The 24,308-nt window shown below is 41.2% G+C and overlaps 1 pseudogene; it reads left to right on the top strand.

Annotated features, from left to right (window-relative positions):
• Positions 1 to 14,773: 14,773 nt before the first annotated feature.
• LOC147683530 (small nucleolar RNA U3) lies at positions 14,774 to 14,847 on the top strand (annotated as a pseudogene).
• Positions 14,848 to 24,308: the final 9,461 nt, after the last annotated feature.

The raw sequence follows: 24,308 nt of genomic DNA, 5'->3' as shown, positions 1-24,308 counted from the left end.
CATCCATTCATCCTCTGCACTTACACTATTGTTCTCCAAAGGCTATCTGGATAAGCAGTATGTGTTAACATTCTTCACACCAGGTACATACTTTACAGAAAACATGTACTTGTGGAGGCGATAGAGCTACTTTGCTATGTGAGACTTAGCCTTCCCAGCACCTACTGTAGTAAACCGGTCCACCAACCGCCTGCAATCTATGCGGAGCTCAAATTTCACACCACACACAAAATTGGAAAATGCTACACCATCCCACTAGCATGCCAATGCCTACTTTTCGGACAATGGAGTATTTGTTCTCTGCAAGCACTTAAGCCTGAATTGTGCCCAGGCCATGATTGCTGGCATCTGTCACAATTCTTGTCTAATCTTGGAGATCAAATGTCTTCAAAGTAACTGTCTTAGCAATGGACACCTTCACAGCATCAAATGCTTGTTGGCATTTCTGTGACCGTCGAAATGTTACCCCCTTTTCCATCAGACAATGCAAGGCATTTCTTGGATCTTCACATTATACATCCAATTTATCATCTGGTTTCTTTTGATCACATCACTCAGATCTTTAAATTTGCATGCAACAGCAAGTTTTCTCAACGTTGCAACATACTGCTCCATTGTGTTCCCTTACATCTGGGAACAGTAAAAGAACAGTAAAAGAATGTGTGGCTTTCGACTACTATACTTATTTTTTCCCATAATTCTCTTCTAATGCTTTGAGTGCAGAATCATACTCATCCTCTTCTTCATAGTCTGATCCCACAATCACATTCCTTCCCTCCAGCAACACCATGGGCACATATTTCAGGATCTTCCTCCTTTCCAAATCCAAACTGTGTTTAAGTATTATTAGTTTCCTGTTTGGTACATATACCCCCGCCACCTATGGTCTCCAAGTAAGGCTCAAAGGTTTCCTTTCAGTCTTCCCATACATGCAGGGTTACCCAGGATTTTACAAGAAAACTACAGGTCTAGGTATAAATTGCAATGTTATAATTGCACCAACTGCTCACTAGGCTGTTGACTCCACTACACTCCGACAGCTGCCCCAGAAACCCGTCATCAAAACTAGTTCACCCATATGAAATACTCAAACAATTAATGTTTGTGATAAATACACTTCAGTCCCTGTTTTCTTCCCCACCAGTGGTAGTCAACCAGTCCCACCAACTTTCAGTACCAGTTAATGGTGTACCTGTCAACGGAGACTTACTGGCTACACTGAGCTAGTTGACAGGTGGTCTGCTGTCACCAACGAGGAGATTTTAAGGCATCCCACCGCTTATCACTGATGATTCTCTCTGTGAAATCGATAGGCTATTATGTAGTGTGCACATAACCATACAACTCCTCACAGAAATGGCAAAACCCTAACATGATTTCCAGCATGGTCCGACATGGAGGTCTGCTTTTTGCCGCATCACCCGCTCGACCAATTCCAGCACACGCAGGGAGTGTATCAGGAGCCCTCCTCCAATATGGTGCTGCACAACATGACATGGCGTCTCTTGTTGCCTGAATACTGCCATGTCAAATGCTACGTGCTAGATATCCTCTGTCATCAACACACTAACATGCAGGACGCTTAGCTCCTCATTGTCGCTGCACATTAACAGCAGTGTTCCTAGTTGCCAAGGATACCACACGCCTGGATTGTTGCACAGCGCATTCTACACGAATCTTCTTCTCCACTGACACTCCATCTCAGACCAGAGCACAGGCTTGGGATCGCGCCACCTTTGCCTTTGAATGTCGCTGTAGTGAGTTCCGTCTGTAGCATGATGATGAGGCTCGATGATACTCCTGAACATCCTCGCTCTCAAGCTCCTCTCGCACAAGCGTTACGAGCCCAGGTAGAAGTCCCAAGCACCAGCTGTAAACACACTCAAAATCCAAATATCCTGCCTAGCAAAAATCGTTATGCAAAGAAGAGAGCTTCCACACCAGAGGCTCCATTCACAGTATGAGCTTTTGCCAAGCAAGCCTCATGCTTAAAGTGACCACTTGGTGATCTTTTTTGTTCAGAGAAAAAAAGTCCAAAAGTAGAAGTTTTGTTTTTCTTTGAACAAAGAGTACATAGCCCTGACACTCAGGGAGCTTGTTAGGTTGAGCCTAGAGTAGTGCATGTGCTGCTTGCTTGACTTTAGTAAGGGGCTTTTCAAAGTGTTACCCGCTGGCCACCAGCTTGCGGTTACGTGCACAAGCACGTGTAACTCGCTCCCCCTCTCCAATCATTGCTGTGCGTGCATCCCTCGTGTGCTTAGCACGCGATCACTTTCGTTATCATCGCGATGACGTGCTAAGCACGCGAGAGATGAGCACGCAGCAATGTCCCATGTAAAGTAACATTTTAAACCATCACGATCACTAGGACCTGTGCCCTGGGCGTGCACTACAAAGAGGTTTTTCTTAAACAAGTGGTCCAAGTGGACAAGAGTGACAAAGAAACTGTACAATACTCCCACAAGAAAAGCCACCGAAGTCTCCTAAAAGTTTCACATCCAGTTATCCTGCGACATCTATAGTCTTTCGCCTCTAGCAGCTGATGCGGTGTTGTTGAAGTTTGATCGCACAAGCGTCTTTTAAAGGTTAAAAATTTACCTCTCCATTGTGGGGAATCTGTTACCTGCTACAGAGAAGGCATGAATTATACCAAAAAATGCCAATGATTTAAAATTAAAATGCATTATTTATTTGCTTCAAAATATTCACGTCGGGAATAAGGTTTTACTCCCAGGAAATAATTAAATAACCTCACTGGAAACTACTAGAATCCCGCATGTCACAGCATAATATCTCTCTTTCACCAGTGGCCATAGTCCGATATAGCCAAGACCGCAACCCACCCCGCTTAGCAGTAATTGGTCGCACTGTAATAAATATTCAGTCCACTCCAGTGTACTATGTGCCCTTATCCAATTGGCCATTCAAGAGATGCAATGATATGCCTACACATTTTGGGGCTCATTAGGATTGCATTTTTTCCGCATCCTCGGGGCCGGCGGAAGCCACCGCCGGCCCAGAGGATGCGGAAAAACCGCAGCGGACTGGGTGGACTGACCAAAGACCCACCGCCACATTAGGATGGCTGGTGGGTCCTGGTTTCCGTCCGCAGCTTTTCCGCTGCGGTTGGCTTACAACCGCGGTGGAAAAGCACTAATCTGGTGACGGTGTCTCTCAGACACCGTCAGGCAGATTAGGATGGGATGTAAAACATGCTTTTCCGCGGTGGCTTTTCCGCCGTGGAAAAGCATGTGTAACTTCACTGCAGGGGCCCGTTGTGGGCCCCCTAGGTGAAGGGGGCGGTGGGGGGTGCACATGGGGGGTACCTATGGTACCCCCCTGCATTTGTATGCAGAAAGCGGCAGGCACCGTGAGGTGCCTGCCTCTTTCTGCATGCAAATGCAATGACTGCATTTTTAACATTGCCGCGGGTGCAGCTTGAAGCCGCACCCGCCGCAATGTTAAAAATAGAGGATGTGACCGCCAGGGTGGCGGTCACATCCTAATCGCACAGGAGGGGACTTTGCAGCCCATGCGGACGTCCCCTCCTCCTCAGTGATCGCGGACGGACGCAAGTCCGTCCGCGATCATAATCGTCCCCAATGTGTTAATTTTAAAAGCGTACTTTTTTAGGGCAGGATTGGAGCGTGATTTTAAATGGCTAAGTGATTATTTTTCAGGTGACCACATGACAGGGTGTGGAATCGGTACATAGAAGGGTAGACCCAAAATAACTGGGACCTGGGTATTCTACCATTGTGATTGAGGTAAGTAAGTTACCAAAAAAACCTTTCAGGTGTGCACCTGCTCAGAAATCATTACATAGAAAGGTAGACCCAAAAGTACTGGGACCTGGGTATTTAATGTTATAGGGAAAATGGAGCCAGTAAGTACATTACAGAATATGCAAATAATTGTCAAAAATATTCCAGACGAAAGTAATTACACACTTAGTAAGTGAGAGATGTTATTTATTCACATCCTCACCAAATCACATGTATGCAAAAGCACTTAATTGAATATACACAATGTGGCCGAAGAAAAATTGAAGAAGTGGGGTAGGTAAGTGTTTTTGTGAGGATGAAAGGTGAGTGGACAGTTTCAAAGGTTCAGTGTGGTCACAAAATAAATAGTTGACATCACAGAGGCATATTATTAAGCCACATGAACAGCAGTTGTAGACCTAACCCATATAATAAAACACAGTAACAATATTCTGTTGTCCTGGGTAGGTGAAAGTACAGAAAGTTGATGTTTCGACTCAGGAATAGCGTAGGTTGATTTTCACCTTACTATGGGGTCTTCATCAGGACTGGGACGTGTGGCGGGAGTGGGTATGGGCACCTAGGGTGAATGAAAAAAGAATAAACCAACAGAACTAAATCTGCTTAAGCAAAAGGCAAAATAACTGCAAATAGTTACCAGATAGCCACCATAGATTGTGGGGCTGAGTCAATGAAAAAGGAGGGGGCCCATAGTCTCATAGTATCAAAGCGCGCTATCACCTGAAAAATAAGGTAACTGTATGAGTGGCCTATAGATTAGAAAAATGCCACACACATAAGGGCTTAAACCATTGCCTGCTTGAAAACATGTAATATAATCATGTTAAGAACTAATCACATAACTTTCATAATGAGGAACATGTGGTATCGGACAGTGTACACTGAATCCCAGAAGGTGTGTTGCATAGATACATTAAATGTTAATGTTTTAATAACAATAACGTTTAGAAGAGGCGTGGTAAGGGTAACACTGGAATGCGAGCCTTTAAGGTGCTGGCATGTACCCCTTCTGTAACAACAGCAAACTATGTTTTTTTGTTCTATATATACTTATAGTGTACACTATTAAATGAACAGCCATAAGCAGAATCAGCTTAACCTCATTCTAATGGGATCAGAATAAAGAAGCAAGGGGGGCGTGGCTTCGGAGCCTACCGAGATGGCCTCTGGTGCTGGGAGCCCCGCCGAGGAGTGAGGGTCGTTAACGTCTCCGGGGCCCTTTTTCCTTTAATCCGGACCCATTTTTCGGTGTATCAGGCATCGGAATGTGAGCGCTATTTGACGCTCTAACAAGAACATTTCATGGTGAGCCCAAAGCGACGTATTTCTGCCTTATTGTCTCCGCGTCTATGTGAAAAGTTGCGGCCGCCATTTTGTCTTTTTTGCCGATGACGCTGAGAAAACCCCCTGAGGTATTTTCACACGCTCTTTCCGGTGCGCCTTGCAATTTATTTAACCTCAAATGCCTACAAGTTTTATTTTTATTACAAACCATGTGTTTTTCCAACAAAGATAAATTGTTATGATCTTTTCCTGCTGAGTGCTGACTAACTGCGACAGAGCCTCTTCTCTCTACGTCTACCTGCTTTCCAGTGCAGTACAATTTCTTTTTAACGCCTGCATGGAGGTTAATTGAATACAATCTGCTCTTTTGAACTGTTACATGGCCCTATGCATTCCAGGTCTTCCATTTGGTTCTCCACATGACACCGAGATGACTTCCTGAGGTTCTTTAATACGCTGTTTCTGGCACGCCTTGCCATTTATTTTGCCTCAAATGCCTACAAGTTCTATTTTCACTGCAACACATGTGCTTCTCCACCAAAGAGAAAATGCTATGGTTTTTTCCTGCTGAGTGCTGACTAATTGCGACTGAGCCTCTGTTTTCTACATTTTACATGTTTTCCAGTGCAATACGATTTCTTTTTTGCGAATGCATGAAGGTTATTTAACTATAGTCTGCTCTTTTGAACTTTTACATAGCGCTATAAACTCCAGATCTTCCATTCGGTTCTCCATGCACTCAAATGAAGGAAACCTCTTTTTCTGCACCTTTCTATTGTACATCAACTACCAGTCTTTTTTCCAACATTCACACAATGCCAAACAGTTCAGAGTTTCTTTCTTCCTGTGCTTCCAAGATGCCATGTTCATACGGATCTTTTTCTTTATTTCCTCATGCACCTTAAAGATTGAAGGTCTAGTAACCCGCGATTACTTTTGTGGATACAATTTTTGGTGACTTTTATACTTACTATAGTTACTGCTAGTGTGTGGACTCATGGCTACGCCCCATGCCAATAGAAATATGCCTCTTCCACCCTCTGAGGCTGTGTTGGCAGACTTCAATCCCTTTAATGTTCCCCAAGATACAGTGGAGGATCAAACTAAAGACCCTGCTCCTTCCAAAGGAACTATCTCCCAAACAGGGGGGAAACCAAATGCCAAAACTTCTTCTGCGTCAACGACCGTCTCTGGCAAGCAGGCTAAAGTATACCCGCCATCTCCTACCAATTCTTCCTCATCCATCTCTACGGAACTTCTTTTGGAAGAAATTTGTGCACTTACACCACACATAGAAGAAACTAACAGCCGTCTGCAAAATTTGGAATCTTTTTTGATAGTTATGGGACAGAGAGTTGAGGTCTTGGAGTCTCGTGTCGATAAGGTACAGGAGCTCACTGATCAACTCCCTTCTATTTCTGATGAGGTTCTCCATCTTAAACAGCAGATTGAACAATTGGAAAATCGTAACAGACGCAACAACCTCCGTATATACAGCTTGGCGGAAGGTCTTAAAGGGATGACTCCAATAACTTTCTTTCAGTCCTTTTTACCAACACTTTTGGGTCTCCCTGACACCCCTGTATTAAATATCCAACGTACTCACCCTCTTGGTCCCCCTCCTAGTTCTACATCGTCTTCTTCTAAACCAAGAGGTGTCCTTTTATATTTTTTGGAATACACCGATTTGTTGACAGTTCTTCATGCAGCTACAAAACGTGGGAAGATCACGTGGCATGGCGCAAATCTCTTTTTCGCTCAGGATTATGCTAAAGTTACGGCTGATCGTCGGAAGCGATTTTGGGATTTCAGGCCAGAACTACGTTCTTTGAATGCCAGATATGGTTTGTTTCATCCTTGCTTTTTTAAAGTTACCTACAATAACAAGACCACCACCTATGAAGATCCTGAATTACTTCGAAAATTCTTGAATACTAGCAAGCAGGAAGCCATGGATATTCCTCACTCATGAGACTTTCTCATTGTTTCTTGGGTTGGTTTCTGCTGGTTATTGATTTGATCTTTTTCTCTAATGTTCTTCCTTGGTTTTCATTCATTTAAATAATGATGTCTCTTGCATTGCGTTATGTCTTTTCCTTATGCTGTATGTGTGTTATCCTTTAAGTTTCACTATTGTGTATTCTATTTCATAGTAGGTGTTTGTTTTCATAATGTTTGTTTCTCCATATATATATATATATATATATATATATATATATATATATATATATATATATATATATATATATATATATATATATATATATATATATCCAGAAAATTACCGTCATGAATCATTGACAGAGAGTCGAGGCCCAGGTCAGCTTTGTTCAAGTGCTTTTATTTGGCAACATCAACACCCAATGCGTTTCGCAGCCTTCGCCGCTTTCTCACGAAAAATACCAGTTGACATTAATCTATTGTTGAACTGTTGACATCAACCCACTGAGACGACACATCAGTGAGGTTTCAATGCCCGCAAGCAGTCGGGGTCCAGAGGGCGCTTAATTCAGCAGCACGCGAGTAATCGCCTTGAATGTGTATGTATAGATGCCACTTTGAATTTACTGCGTATAATGTTTAGACTAAGAGTGCACCATGAGAACTTACTGAATGAAGTAATTCAGTACATGTCTTTACCACCGATAAGCAAGTTAACCTAAGACAATGAATTATGGGAAGAGTAGTCCGTGGTGCAGAGAAGCACACGACGTCTTCCGGAATTGTAACGTAAATACCCAGAAATGTTTTTCCGTTTACCTTTGACAATTATGTTTAGTCAATATGGGTATTCCGTGACCGAATATATAAATGCTAAATGAATTGTATCATTGAGAGAGTATGTTTTCACTTATGATTGTTTCACGCAATGGGTCACATGACCAAGTTCGTGTTATTGTATATAACTTTATTGAATGTGCACAACCATTCACTCGTGAGAAAGCGGCGAAGGCTGCGAAACGCGTTGGGTGTTGATGTTGCCAAATAAAAGCACTTGAACAAAGCTGACCTGGGCCTCGACTCTCTGTCAATGATTCATGACGGTAATTTTCTGGATTTAATGGGGCGAGGCGAAACCCCGTCGAGGCCCGTCACGGAAAAAGAGGCGCAGGCATGAACTTCGCCAAGCTTCTGGAATATATATATATATATATATATATATATATATATATATATATATATATATATATATATAAAAAAAATTGTTTTCCTTCTTCTCTTTCTTAGGTAGTTACTTAATGGTCCCTCTTCGTTTTACCCATTCTGATGTTTCCCTTGGAGATGTTTTCTGTCCTCGTAACCTCGTTGTGGGGTTTTCGGTTCCAGTGTCCCATTCTCCCCGTGTGGCTTCACCACCCCTGTTCTTATCGTCTTTTTGTGGTATGTCTTTGTTGCATCACCTTCTTATCATCTATGTTTTTCTTTTTAATTCTGCGAGTTTTCTCTCTTTCTTGTATGTTTCTGTTCTTGGTCTCTCTTTTTTCCCTCTTCTTTTTCTTCTTTTTTCTTTTTCCCTCCTTCCTCTTGTTACCTTTGACTCTCTCTTTTCTTCTCCTACTTTGCAGTCGTCTTTCACTTTATTTTTACATTTCTTCCTCAGCTTTCTTTCATACTTCTTCTTCGTGCCTCTCTCGTTTTGGGTTGTACTGCTTTCTCATGTTTTACTTATATATTTTGCTGCTTATTTATACAACTGTTGCAAAGTTTTTATTATTAGCCACTCTCAAACATGTTAAATGCCGATTAATGTAGTGTCCTGGAATGTTAAAGGTTTAGGGTCTCCTATCAAGAGACAACGTGTTCTTTCTCATTTAGCTCATTTGAAAGCAGATATAGCATTATTACAAGAAATTCATATCAAAGATGTTGAAGTTTCTAAGTTACGTCGTAATTGGGTAGGCCATGTTTTTACTTCACCTGGCTCGGGAAAACATAATGGAGTTGCAATCCTTTGTCACAAACTTTTGTCTATTCAGCTTCTTACCCAAGATACAGATGTGGAGGGTAGATGGGTGGTTGTATCATGATTGGTTGACAAAATTTCCCTCACTATTTTTAACTTATATGCTCCCACAATACATGAGAAATCATTCTGGCCTCATATCCTTCACTCATCCATGCACTACACTGATGATTATTTTATTCTGGGTGGGGATTGTAATATGTTCATGGACCCATTTCTTGATAGGGAGTCTAATTCTCGTTTTTTTCATCTCAAGCTCATGCCCACTTTACATCCACTATATCTCAAAGATCTCTTGTGGATTCCTGGAGACTTTGCAACCCTACATTACAAGAATATATTTATTTTTTGCCTGCCCACTCTTCCCAATCACGAATTGACTATCTCTTTATCTCTAAAGCTTTGACACAACACATTACTCACTCGGACATTGGTTCTATATTGATTTCTGACCATGCTCCTGTGTCCCCGGGTCTTGATTTACTTCCTCCTGTTAATGGGACGCGAAGATGGCGGTTTAATAATTCCCTTCTTTTAGACACATCTTTTACTTCTGGTTTCCTCGAATTTGCTCCACGCTTTTTTACAGAGAATGAAACACCACATTCCTCTCCGCAATTAATTTGGGACACTTTTAAGGCTGCCTCTAGAGATTTCATTATTTCCTATGTTGCGAAGAAACGTCGCCTAGCACATCAATCTTTATCTTCCTTGACTTCACAAATTAAACAGCTGGAACATTCTTATTACTCTACCAAATCCCACTCAGTCCTTACGCAGCTCCTTAATGCTAAACTCTCTTTTAATAAATTATCTACTAATTCTGCCAATTTGTTCTTACTTAAATCTAGTGCTAAATTTTACTCTGCACAAAACAAGGCTGGTAATGTTCTTGCTAATTATCTAAAGGTTAAAAAAGAGCGAACGAAAATTTAGTCGATTACTTCTTCTTCCAAAACTACCCTCCACAAAGATTAGGACATTTTGAGTGAATTTACAAACTTTTACCAAACCCTCTATACCCCGGAATCTTCTCCTTCCTCCTCTATTAGCCAATATCTCTCCTGTATTCCTCCTCCTCCATCAACGTCCGATGTGGATTTCTCCTCATTGGATAAAGATATTTCTTCCAAAGATATCTTGGAGGCCATTCATGTTCTTAAGAAAGGCAAAGCTCCTGGACCGGATGGATTTTCCATAGTTTTATTCCCATTTTTCTTCTTTTCTTGTGCCTAAGCTTCATCAATTATTTTCCTTTTTTATCTCTTCTCAGAAATCCAAAGGGTCTTTTCAAGAAGCATTAATTTGTCTTCTTCCCAAAGATAATTATAGGCCCATTTCTTTAATTAATTTAGATTACAAAATTTTCGCTAAGATCTTAGCCCTACGGCTAGATAAAATCCTTCCACAACTTATTGGCAGAGAACAATGTGGTTTCATTAAGGGACGCCTTCTTTCGGCTAATACTCGCCTTTTCTTTAATGTTCTTAGTAAATCTCCTGCTTATAATCATTATTTGGCTGCTAACGAGCTTGATGCTGAAAAAGCTTTCGATAGAGTTAATTGGTCTTTTATGCTCTCTACCCTCACTTGGTTTGGTTTTGGTCATACCTTCATTTCCTATGTCTCTTTATTATATTCTTTCCCTAGGTTTTTTTTATTTTTGCCAATGGTCTTATATCCTCTTCTTTCCCGCTTTTTCGAGGTGTTCTTCAAGGTTGTCCCCTTTCTCCTCTTCTCTTTATCCTGGCATTGGAACCGTTTTTATCAAAGATAAGATTGAATAAAGATATTACTGGCTTTTCCTATGGAGAAAATCAACTTAAACTCTCTGCTTACGCAGATGATATTCTCTTATTTATTTCTCACCCTCAAACCTCTATTCCGGCATTTTTGTCTGAAGTCTCTTCCTATGCAAAGGTCTCCGGCTATAAACTTAATGTAGATAAGTGTGAGATTCTTCTCCTTAATAAATATTGTTTTCATGCTGACTTTTTGGCTAGCTCCTTTCATTGGAACCCCTCTAAAATCAAATGTTTGGGTCTTGAGTTTACTCCTTCTATTAAGGACACAGTGGCCTTAAATATCAAAAATTTGCTGACTACTTTAACTGACTCTACGACTAGATGGCCCCCTTTGTTTTTATTGCGGTGGGGTAGATTAGATTCTATCAAAATGATGTTGGTTCCGATAACCTTACGAAGGCTCCCTTTCTGAAATTCAGATCAGGTATTAAATTTGACTTTTAGCAGTTGCACTTGAAGATGTGGGTGGGGCTAATAAAGCGGGTGGAGCCAGTGTCGAGAGTGGGCGGGGCTTGAAAAAGTGGGTGTGGCCTCAGAAAAATATTTCAGCACCTGCACTTCATATTTTACAAATTAAGCACTGCTTATATGGTCCCAAAAGCGAGACCTATTGGCTATGCCAATGCTTGTTCATTGTGCATGGGGGCAATTTAAGATTTTCCCTTCCCGTTTACACCTTGCTTAACTTTCTGGAAATGGATAGAAAATATTAGTTCGAGTAGTTCTGCCCTTAACAGGGCAGTCTGCAATTCATTGTGACCCACAGGGCGGGTGCCAAATGAACTGCTGGACCAGCACTTTCAATGGTAAGCAGTTCCTTTGATTCTGAACAGCATTGGGGAGCACTGGGTTTAGTGGATGAGAGTCCAGCTGATTTACAGCATTACTCCCTCTTCACCAAACCCTGTCTTCTGAAACCTGCAAGTGATCTAGGTTCCCTCGCAGAAGAAACAGCATAGAAACAATTTAAAGGTCGAAAACCTTAAGTTCTATTACATAAGAAGGCTTGGTGGTGGAAATGTTAAATGAGGTGGTATTTAGCTCAATATTACATATTGTAAAGCATTTTTTATTCCATTCTTTCAATTCATCTATTTAAAGATAGGACAAACAGTGGTTTTATCTGTTTGTATTATGTCCCTGTACACAAGGTATAAACACATTTTTTTGACTCAAAATGGCACAGACCAATGCAAAAGCAAATGGAGAAAAAAGTGTTCCCATTTACATTTCTCTCATGGCTCCATCCCAGATAAAAGTCTGAAGAACACTGTGTGATTACTCCTAACCAGAGACTGAGTTAATACGATTCAACTTCTTATGCATATTATGGATGTTTTCTTCCCCTAATTCCCAGGAATGTCTCATACAAGCAAGGCACTTGACTCTTACAAATAAGCCATGTGATGAGAAGGTATCCAGTCATTGGAGGAGTCTCCCTTCTCAGGTGATAGGACAGAGGCACAAAGCCGGAAGAACTATAGGACCAATTGACTAAGACATTAGCAACTCTGCAGGGGTAAAAACACATGACTACATACAGATGCAGATTTAACACTTTTAGCAGTGTATATATTTTAAGCATGGGCGGAAAATCCGTTACGCTCGCGGATTTTGCGGATTTTCGGTAAATTCGCAATCCGCAAATGCTCGCGAATTTACAGAAAATCCGCAAATTCGCACGCAGCGGATTTTTTTTTCTTAGTGATACAATTTTGCGGCGTGCGGTGTAAGTTCGCAATTGCGAACATGTAGGTGCGGTGGGCAGCAACAATCTCGCACTCGCGAAATTACAAAAATTGCAATTCTGCACAAGAAATCTACTAGCAAGCAGCATAGACCTTCTGAAAATGATGATTTTTATCAGAATAACTCCTCAGGTTGACATTTGCCTGCACTTTTTTGGATTTTGAGGCCTTTTTATTTTCTTTGGATAACTTTTGGATTAGAAATCAACTTTCTCATATAAGCTTGGTGGGGCATTACAGTTGCTGTAATGCTGTTCTGCAGAAAAACGAGTTTTGCAAAAGTGAAAGCAGGTTCAAAAGTTCAAACTCATCATTAGTAACCGTTCCCTGTAGTGCTTCCTGACAAGGGCCCCTCCAGAGTTCAGTTGCTAGTTGCAACAATTATATGACCCTGCTCTGACCCTCACAGCAGGCTCATAGAATAGCTACAAGTAGGCCACAAAGGTCCTGGAAAAAAAATGTCACTGCAACAGAAAGCAAATTACAGATAAGGAAGCAGGTGCCAGACTGGAATTTTAAAACAGTGACACATTAATAAATCAACCCCAAATTAATTCATGTCAGTTGAAGCAGGCAGGTGTGCTTGCTTTTTCCCCCCATAATCTACAGTGATGATGAACCAGAGGGTGGCATTGATGTACCAGAGGGTGGCATGGGTGAAACAGAGGGTGGCAGGGGTGAAACAGAGGGTGCTGGGAACCTGTGATGATGAACCAGACGTAGAAACAACATAATCGTGACCGTTGCAATCCTTGCGATCACAAAAAAAAAAAAAATCCGCAAATTCGCGAGAATTCACGGATTTTGCAGATTACGAGTTCGCAAATTCGCAAAATTCGCGAACGCCAGATTCGCAAAATTCGCCCATGCTTAATATATTTTCTCATTACTACACCTGGAAAGCTGTTATGCCCGAATAGAAAATATAGGCCTTCCTCTACAATCCCACAAGAGCTGAGGGTAATCCATTCTCGTTCCCATCTTAAAAGGCTGGAGTAAATCTCTAACCATTTCCAGGGTATGGAAGGATCAAAGTTTGGGATTGGCAACAAATTTATATGTTTGTGGATTCAAAAACCAATAAGGCAATGCTTTGCGACCTCCACTTCTCCCCTTGCATGGAAGTTACTTCTGTGGATTTCTCTACACTTGTGGCAGAAAAACCCACAGTAGGAAAACCATCTATTATTTTGCAAATGCTTGGCAGATGTAAATAGAAGTGTTTAATGGCTGAAAATACGTTTGTAGAGAGGCAGTATTGAGGAAAAAATGATCAAACCAATGTTTTGGAGGTGAGTGCTCAGGGGAGATTGTACCACTCATAAATGATGGTACTTACACGTTGAAGAAGTCTTCTGGGATCGAGAAAGAATGGGTTCCACGTCACTAGAAGACAATTGTGTGATTATCAGTGGTAATATAGAGAATGTGCAATGCATCGGTCTAGATGTTTAAGGTGAAGAAGCACAGGAAGTTGAGAAGCCATGTTGTGGGCAATGCCAGGACACCCAGACTGGTGTTGGGGTCCTTGCCAAAGTTCCGCATAGAAGAATGAAGAAACGGTCACTGTAAGCAGTGTGGTCAGAGGAACAGTATATTGATTGTCTTTTCCCCGGCATCGTTAAAAGCTACAGTCTGCACTTTGGGGACTTTGGCAAAAGTAGGGTACCAGGAGATGTCAAACAGCAGGGCAGGGGAAGAGAGGAGAAAATAGAAACGGGGTGCTAGAAAGAGACAATAGCCAGTTAGCCCAAACATAATGCAGCTCATTCTATAACATGGTATCTTGTATAACGGTGAATCAGGGAGGCACTGGAGACCTGATAATCATTGACTTTGTGGTCACCTTTGACACTATGGCACACGGGAATCTTCTGCTCACTTCTCTCTATGATTGGTATTGCTGAACAGCCTCATGCCTGGATTGACACATACCTATTTGGACACTCACAAGCTGTTCATTTTCAAGTCAAGTCAAGTCAAAAGTCAAAAGATCTTTATTCCGAATAAAAACATCCATAAAAGTACATGCAATTGCAGTTTCAAAACAGTACGGTACAATAATGTGACAGCTGGCATAAGACATAAACCAATCAATCAATTTCACAGTAACACACAGAATGTCCCTCCTTGCTAAAAACAACATTATATACAATTAAAAGTATTTTTTTTTAAACAGAATAAAAAAAGACTATACTTTCAGGGATCATTTCTATAGTTTTTAACTGAGGAGATGTGATTGAAAGTGTTTGGTCTTCGCTGTTCATTTTCCCCTTTTAGAGCCTCAATTTAAGGCACTCAGTTGCAGTGTTACTCGTGGATCATACTACAGCCTGACATTGTTTAATGAGCATGTTTCTCCATTGGAAAATCTCATTCGATCCTTTGGTTTTGCTTCCTTGATCCCACAGTGATTGTCTCTCATGCGAATCTGGTCTTTTCGCCTTTTAGACGTATTCCTGCGGACGCAACTCAATTCAATCAAAATCAGTACTGTCAAAACTGATATTTTCATTGTTGGCCTCGATTCCACAATTATTTTCACCAATTGGTCTCCTCCAGACTTGGCCCTGACCCTCGTCTTGTGTCGTTTGTCAGGTAGGATTTTGAGTTTCTACTTTGATCATTCTCTTTCTATGTCATTCCAGGTCAGTGCAGTCTAGTCTTGTTGTTTCCATCATGTCTTTGCTCTATAGCTTCAATCTTGCCTCGATGAGCTCGACAAGTTGTGGTCCAAGCTATCGTGCTAGTACGTTTGGACCACGGCACCTCATTTTGGGTATTCCTTTAACTTCAGTTGCTAGCCTATCCCAAATTCAGAATACGGAAGTTAGTGTTATTTTTCAGGTCCCCCCTCATTCTCATCTCTCCTCTTAACGTACTTACATGCACTGGCTTCCCATCCCTAGTTGCATAAAGTTTAAAGCTATTTACTTAGCTCATCATGCCTTCCTCCATTCCAAACACAAATTTCTCCAACAGATGTTTGTTCAGCATATTACTACTCAATCCCTCAGATGTTCCCAGAGCCACCATCTTGGGGTCCCTGGGGTACGACCTGGCTGTTCAGGTGGTCAATCTTTTTTTTTCTTTCTGCCAGCCAACGTCGGGGACATTCCCACCCTATATCTCCTTTTGATTCACAGCAACCTGGCATTACGTAAGATCTTAAAGACACTCCTTTTAAACTCTGTCTGCTAGTTCTCGCCTCTTTTTAAGCAGTAGGTACTCTCGCCAGTGCCAAGATGCCCGTATGTGAGCAATACATATATTACCATAACATATTCCAACAACATTTAGAATGACAATAAATATATTTCCAAGATACAGTAGGAGCAAAAAAAAGAAATTACAAATGCATTATGGTGCATTATTTATCCGAGCTGCAAAAGGGTATAAAGGTACATTTACAAGGCATAGTAGGGACAATACGATTATCTAAAGGATTAATTGTCAAACATTTATAGAGATTACAGGAGAGAAAATTAAAATGTATTGAAAGTGAATGTAATTCTTCAAATGTAGTAGTCCAGAGACTACTAAATCAATGTACAAAATCATTGAAAATATGTTTGGGGCAACACGTAGTCTGCTGATGTCACCTCCCCTTGATGTTGAGGTTACAGCAGGGAGGTAACAATATTACATTGAGTTAAGCCAGTCCACCATTGTGCTTAGGCTAAAGGGCACAGCAGAAAATCCATTTGAGTTCTCATTCAGAGAGCAATTTTCCAATGCCACCTTTTCTGAGTGGGGTGTGGACCACTACCTGCTATTTAAAGTCACTCTGACTTTTTCATCTTTATAGAACGAGAGACGAAAGGAACATTGAGAATATTACTGTGGATTCTGCTGAAATGCTGACAGCTTTACTTTTCACATTTTGACTTGTTTGACCACTGTACCACTGTAATAGAGACCACAGGCAAACAAAATACTGCAAATCATATTTCGGTAATTACAGTTGGATAACATGGCCACTACTGCTATTCTCTTTTTTTTTAAAGTTGAGTTTAAGTTACATTTTTAAGTTCTCTGTGATTACAAATAAAATTTAAAAAGTCTTCGGTTGTTAATCTACCTGTTCTGGAACTTAATACACCCCTATCAGACCAAGACGGGGCAGAGATTCCTGTGAGGCATGTTCACTCTGACTCAGTCCTCTGACCAACTAACTAGGTGATCCATTGCCAGTGTTGTATTGCTATTTGTGTCCAAATGCTGATATGGTATCACCGTTGGGTATTTTATTTATGTCTCATCACAAGGGACTTCTTTTATTGGCTTGGTGGTTATTAAAAGTAAATGAGGATTAATTTGTTTGGATTTGGTCCCCCAATTCGTCATTAGTCTGACCAACCGAGCTGATCCTTGACTAAATGGCGTTTCCAAGATGGCAGCTATTTAGTTGCAATATAAATCAGTAGCTTAGATCATTATGAGTGAGAAATTACTAGGAGACATTAGATTTGAAGGAAATGTAGGTGTTATTTTCTTAATCCATGTGCCCGTTCAGAAGTCACACAGCTACTTAATAGCAGGACAAAGTTATAGTTTATGAGGACCCCACAATGGAATCTACATCCCCACAAATGTAAGACATAGCTCTCAAAACATCATTAATACACTACATACATGACAGAGCTATAATAAACTAGATTACAGGTGTTGAACTTGACCCTCTCCGCAGAGTCATCCACAATCTTTTTTGCCTTCTCTCCTCCTGTTTTTTCTAAATATGTTTTTGTTGGCCTTAAGACTCTACACACTCTACCACTCCTAACCAGTGCTAAAGTACTTGTGCTCTCTCCTTTAAATATTGTAGAATTATCTCTCACTCAATATACACATTTAATTGCGATTCTCCTATTAACATGACCAGAGAATCTGGATTTCATTAAAGACAAGGAGGTTATCATTATGCATATTACTTTTAATGCAAAACCAAGCAGCCGCCTACATCATAACGTAAACTTCCAAAATAGAACGTTATAAACCAGACAAAGGACAAGATCACTAGGCAATCCTCCTCTTTTAAATGTGGTGAGAAGTAAGGTAAGGAAATGTCCAATAAACTCCAAGGAAAGGAACCATGGCTTCAAACTTGGCTTCAATCAAGGCTTTAAACTTGAGGAAGGAAGAAAGATGAACAGAACGTCCAGAAACAAGACCACAAAGTCATGAAAGGTTATCTGAAAAGGTAAAAGAGATGTTAATATTTTCATAAATAAAAAATAAAATAGTATACTTGAAAGAGATAAAAACAAGTTTAAAGCGAAATTTAAACATTCAGAATCAGATATACATATTGAAGAATAAAAATAGTAACAGTAGAAGAATTAACCACCCAGGGAAAGGGTGGGGGGGATAATGATAACCTCTGTGTCTTTCATGAAATCCAGATTCTCTGGTCATGTTAATAGCAGAATCGCAATTTCATTACTAGACCGGAGGCTACATTATGCATGTTGGTAGCCATGTAAGACAACATCAGACATATGAGAAACAGGTTTACAATAATGATGAGCAAAAGTCCTGGAGTTAGAACAATCAGCATCCTTGAGGATATCATCCAACTTACCACCTGACCAGAAAGACTTACTGGCCATCGCGCCTCTGATAGAGTGTGGTTTGAAGATACTCAGATCAACACCAGCAAGTTCCATGACAGATTTAACCCATCTTGCAATAGAGACAGAAGAAACACCTTTGTGAGGTTTAACAAAGGAAATAAGTAATTGACTTACACCAGAAGGACGGAGAGAGTTCATTCTCAGATTGTATTCTTTCATACAGTTAATAACACAAAGCTTACTGCAAGTATCAAACCGAGGATAAAAAATTGAATCATACATAGTCTTGGTTCTTCTATGCAGTTCAAATTTAACCCCAAACATATCATAAGATCTATATGAAATATCTAAAGCCTTAACATCGGAGACCCTACGACAAGAAATTAAGCAAAGAAGAGTAGCTAGTTTGATAGAAAGGAATTTCCTGCTCAAAACAGCATTGTCTGGCCAACTACAGAAGAGATCAAGAATTAATTTCACATCCCAAAGAGATTGATATCTAGGTCTAGGAGGTCTTCTAAGTCTAATACTTTTGAGCATCCTACAAATAATAAAATTTTTACCTACCGTCTTACCATTGATTAAGGAATGACCAGCAGAGATAGCAGATCTATAACAGTTGATAGATCTGTAACTCAGACCTCTATCAAATTGTTCACCAAGAAAATTAACTATGCTAACAACAGGGGCCTCCACGGGATCCAGGTCCCTTTCCAAGCACCAAAGGGATCCAGGTCCCTTTCCAAATGTTGTTGTATCGGTAGTGTGTACCGGGGGCCCATGATTCTCCAAGGAGAGATGAAGCTGTAGACGAAAGTCCTGCGAGATTGTTGGATCTCCTGACACTCTCCTAGCAAGAAGGCTCAAATTCCCTGTTTGAACAAGAGGGTGAATGTGACCGTCTACGTCTGTAAGAAGATCTATCAGGGGTGGGAATAGGAAGGGAAGATCGTAGGTCAGTTCTAGAGCAGTAGGGAACCACGCTTAGGATGGCCAAAAGGGAGTAATCAGGACAATTGAGTCGTGTTGGTGCCTCACTTTCTGAAGGACTCTCTGAATCATTGCGAAGGGGGGAAAGGCATATGCATTGATCCCTTCCCAAGACTGAAGAAATGCATTCACTGCTAGAGCACCCGGATCGGGCATCCAGCTGTAATAATCCTTCAGCTGAAAAGTCAATCTGCTCCCGAACAAATCTACTTGGAAGGGACCCCAACATTTGTTGAGGGAAATGAAAACAGAGGTGTTGAGCTTCCAGTCGGAGTGATCTAAGAGGAATCTTGAGTTCCAATCCGCACAAAGGTTGGATTTCCCAGGAAGATATTCCGCCTTCAGAGAAATCTTGTGTTCGAGACTGAACATCCATAGTTTTATGGCCAGATTCGAGAGGTCCACAGATTTGGTACCTCCTAGACGGTTTATATAAGCTACTGCTGACATGTTGTCCATTTTTAGAATAACAGACCTGCTCTGAAGGGAGTGTTTGAAACTCATCAACACGTAAAGACCCGCAGTGAGTTCCAGGTAATGTATGTGTTGTAAAGATTCCTCCTGAGACCAAACTCCTCCAGTGCTCTGATCTAGGAGACAGGCACCCCGGCCATGAAGACTCGCATCGGACTCCAGAACGGCCGGCGTCTATTGTGAAGCCCAGAAACTCCATGGACTTTGAAGGAGAAAGTATTGACTTTTCCTTGTTTACAATAAAACCTAGATTCTCTAAGAGGTTTACCGCAGTATTGAGATCCTGGAGAATCTGGGAATAATCTTGCGACATGATAAGGATGTAGTCCAAGTAAATGATCATACAAATACCTTTCTCTCTTAGGGAAGAAACAACTGATCTCATTATCTTGGTGAAACACCAAGGGGCTGATGATAGACCGAAAGGAAGAGCTTGGAATTGGAATAGACGGTTCTTCCAAATGAACTGTAGGAAGGGCTGATGTTCTTTGGCCATAGGAATAGTAAAGTAAGCGTCCTTTAGGTCTAACTTGACCAGCCAATCTCCTTCTAGTAACAAATCCCTGAGAGGATGGATGCCTTCCATCTTGAAGTGTCTGTAGACAAGGTATTTGTTGAGTTCTCTCAAATTTATAACAGGTCTCCAACCCTTGTCCTTTTTCTCCACAAGGAAGAGTGTACTTATAAATCTCAGAAAATGCATAGGGACTTCTAAAATTGCACCTTTCAGAAGCATGGAGGAGATCTCCTCCTCTATTATCTGCTCTTGAGCCAAGGTAAGAGGAATTTCTCTGGGACGTGAAGTTTGTACAGGAGTCTCTATAAAGTCTATGGTAAACCCATTTACGGTATTCAGAACCCAAGGATCTTGAGTAATGAGTTTCCAATTTTGGGCAAAAAACTTTAACCTGCCTCCTACTTTTGGGGAAGAAAGGGGAACAGAATAAGGAATTGTAGTACTCACTTTGAGGGTTGGTGTCATTAGTGGCTCCTCCTGCCCTGAAGCCTCTGGACCGGAAACCTCTTCCTCTTGAAGGGAAGAATTGAGCTTGATTGGAGGGTTGAAAGCCTCTTCCACCGAAGCCTCTGGATCTGGGGTAGGGCCTGCGATTAAAGCGGGCGGAAGATTGGCCCCTTCTTCCGGCCCTGCCAAAAAGGTTGTTTGAGTTGAAAACACGTTTCATATTTTGGTGGGCTTTATCCAGAGCGGTGAAAGTTGAAACGTATTTGCCCAATGTTTTTCTCAGATCTTCACCAAAGAGCAAACCCTTCGGATTGAGGGAGGGTTCTTTATCTGCCATATTGCTCAATTTAGGGCTAATTTTAGATAGCACCACTCTTCTTCTCTCTGAGTTGAGCCCAGCATTAGCATTGCCCAGTAAAACTAAAGCCCTTTGGCTCCAGCCACGGATAGTATCGGTGTCAAGCGGGGAACCAGTAATATAGCTATCCTCTGCAGCATCAATGATCTTGGCCAAGGGGCCCAAGACATCAAGGAAGCGGTCCTGACAAATTTTAACGGACCTCTCCATCCCTCTCCTGGGATCTCTTCCGAGTTTAAAAAGATATTTAATAAGTTTGGGATCCAGGTTTGGGGTATTGCATACTTTGCCTTCAATAGATGGTCTCGAGCATTCAGCTCTTAGGAGGTTTTGGGTGTCTCTTTCTAGAGAATTTCTAAGCCACTTTGTAATAAATTTACTAACATGATCCTGAGGGACCCATTCTGAGCTGCGAGGATGTCTAATGTTAAGAGGGGAAAACATCTCTTGACCTAGAGGATCTAAAATATTATCTCTGGAAGAGGAAGGAGCATTATCATCAAATAGTTGTGAGTCAAATTCCTGGTTGTCTTCGTCCAGGTCGAGGATGTACTCATCAGGGAATTCGGAATTATTATCATCATGATCATGATCAAAATCATCATGAAAGAATTCGAGATCGTTATCTTGAGCACTAGGATAATTTGTGCCACGAGGGACACCTTTAAACATTGTGCCACAAGGGACACCTTTAAATGCTGTGCCGCTAAGGACACCCAAAGCATCTGAGGAGTGAGGCTCTCTCACCAAGCTTGAGGTACTATGACCTGTTGTAGTGCTCCTAGGGGTATAATCAATATTATATCTCTTTCTGGATTTTTTACCCATTATTTCAATCACTTTGTCACCGTTAGTAGGGTTATCATCAATTAATACGGCGTTATCCTCCCTGGAGGAAGGAGGCCTCTTTGACGCCATAACCCTAGAAAGTGTTGAAAACATGCATGATCTCATTTCCCTATGAATCATACTTCTAATTGACTCATCTTCAATGTTGTTTAGGTGGGTAATGCCTTCATCGGAGTCCATATCAGACTTTTTTTTTTTTTAAAGAAGGCAAATAAATATCATAATATATAAAGTATTTCTAAAAGCTTCTCTTGTCGCTTCCTCTTCTTTTTTTATAATTATATTTATCCAAATTACTTATAGGTGATATTAAGGTAAAATAAGGTCTAATTCTAAAACTTCCCTTTTTTTTGATAAAGAAAAAACAAACAGGATCAAGAAGAGAATAAACTGAGCTAAAAGAAATAGCCAAAAAGCGCTAAATAAGGGCACCAGGGGGCAAAAAACAGCTGGTTAGAGAAGAGCAACTGTCATGCATTGAGAAACAGCTGATCGCGGTACAAAGTGCTCGATTTCACGAGCGCGATCAGCTGTGTAAAGAAAAAGCCGGTAAAGAGAGGAAAGGACCCAAGCAACCACACAACGCTGTGTGGATGTTGCTAAGGGTCGTTCCTCTAGCGTGATGAGGGCAGAGGTGGAAGAAGCGGCTGTAGATCCACGTGGGTGTGGAGCGAGGAAGCCTTGGGAGCGGGGAAGCTCGAGTGCTGAGCCCAGCGCGACACCAAATTGAAAGTAAACAAGGCGCCAGGAGGGAGGGTTAGGGAGGGCGCCGGCCTCCATAAATTGGAGGTCGGAAGAGCGAAAAAACGAGAGGGGAGGTGGGGGGAAGTCACGAACAAGAGGGCATTTAATCGGGGAAATGGCATTAAAAATCGCCCAAACATTTGAAAATATCAGAATGAGAAGAAATAGGCAAATGAAAAAACAGTTGGTAATTTAAGTAATGACAATCGGTCAACATCGCTAAACATTGGAAAAAGCAGTCAATCATCCAGCAAAAGTGATATGAATTGAGAAAGAAATGACAATAAATTGAGTATTAACAATAGCAATGCTAATCACAGAGATAGAAATGTACAATAAACATTTATCAGATATAAATTAAATCTATTGAAATTTTTTTTATAAAGATTAACAAAGAAACTGGAGAGAGTAGCAAAGGATAAACTTATCTGCTTGGAGCTGCATTTAAAAGAGGAGGATTGCTTAGTGAGCTTGTCCTTTGTCTGGTTTATAACGTTCTATTTTGGAAGTTTACTTTATGATGTAGGCGGCTGCTTGGTTCTGCATTAAAAGTAATATGCATAATGTAGCCTCCGGTCTTGTAATGAAATTTACTTGTAAGACTTTACTAAAGTGGTACTGCATGTACCCAAGCCTGTAAATTAAATGCTACTAGAGAGTCTGCAGTACTTATTGTGCCACCCATATATCCAGCCTTTTAAGCATTTTCCAGGCTTGCCAATGTAGCCTGTGTGGAAGTTTTAAACTGCCCTTTCGACCTCACAAAATAAACTTTTTTGCCTAAACCTTCCTTTGTATTATATATGTCACCTTTAGGGTAGGCCTTAAACATGCCATAGGGCAAGTTGCAGTATATGAAAAAAGTTGAACATTTACTCTTAAGTTTTACATGTCCTCGTAGTAAAAACTCATACATTTGTTTTTCACTTCTTTAAGGCCTACTTCTCCCATGGGATTTCATTGAGTTACCTTATTATGTTTAGAAAGCTAACATTTTCTTGCTCTACGTTCCTGTGCCTGCAGCCTGTCTCTTGGGTCACATCACTAGGTATAGCTGGCAGTTGTCCTTTGTGTATTACTTCCAGACAGTGAGACTAAGAGGGAATAGGTGTTTGCAGGATGGGCCTTCTCTGACTTGATGAGGGGAAGGACCTGTCACCTATGACAATTGTACATAAAAAAGACTGTGCCTTAGCAAACTCACAAAGGGTTTCACACTAGTCTTTTGGTCCCCTAGACAAGCTGGGGCCATTGCAGTTATACAGCAAACACTAGACACCTCTGTAGGGGGAGGACTCTAAAAGCTTCTCCCACTTCAAAGTGGGCATCAGGTATAAATAATGGACCCCAGATCCAACTCTTCAGATCACTTCTGGTCCTGTATAGTCTGCAAGGAAGGACTGCCCAGCTGTAAAGTCTGCTCTGCTGACCTGCTTGATGACCAAGGGCTGCTTTTCTGCTCAGGGCCCGCTGTTGCTGCATCAGGACTCCTCTTGTCCTGTGAGCTACCCTCCTGAATTCATCCTACATGTTTGGAGCCAGAACATCCAGTAAATTTCATTGGGTTGGTTGGCTGGTCACCTGTTCAAAACCAGAGAGACATTAGAGGTTTCTTCAACGTTGACGCATAACCACGCATCTCGATGCAGAGCATTACAGAATGCCATAGACTCCATACCAGGGCGATGCAGTGTGTCGTCTACGCCGACGCATCTCAACACAAGACCTCATAAGCACTGGTCCTTCCTCAATGCCAATGCTGTCTGACAC

This window comes from Lissotriton vulgaris, chromosome 11 (genome assembly GCF_964263255.1).
Source record: "Lissotriton vulgaris chromosome 11, aLisVul1.2, whole genome shotgun sequence".
NCBI lineage: Eukaryota > Metazoa > Chordata > Amphibia > Caudata > Salamandridae > Lissotriton > Lissotriton vulgaris.
The sequence above is the reverse complement of the archived record's forward strand: the minus strand, read 5'-3'. Positions and strand labels throughout refer to the sequence as shown.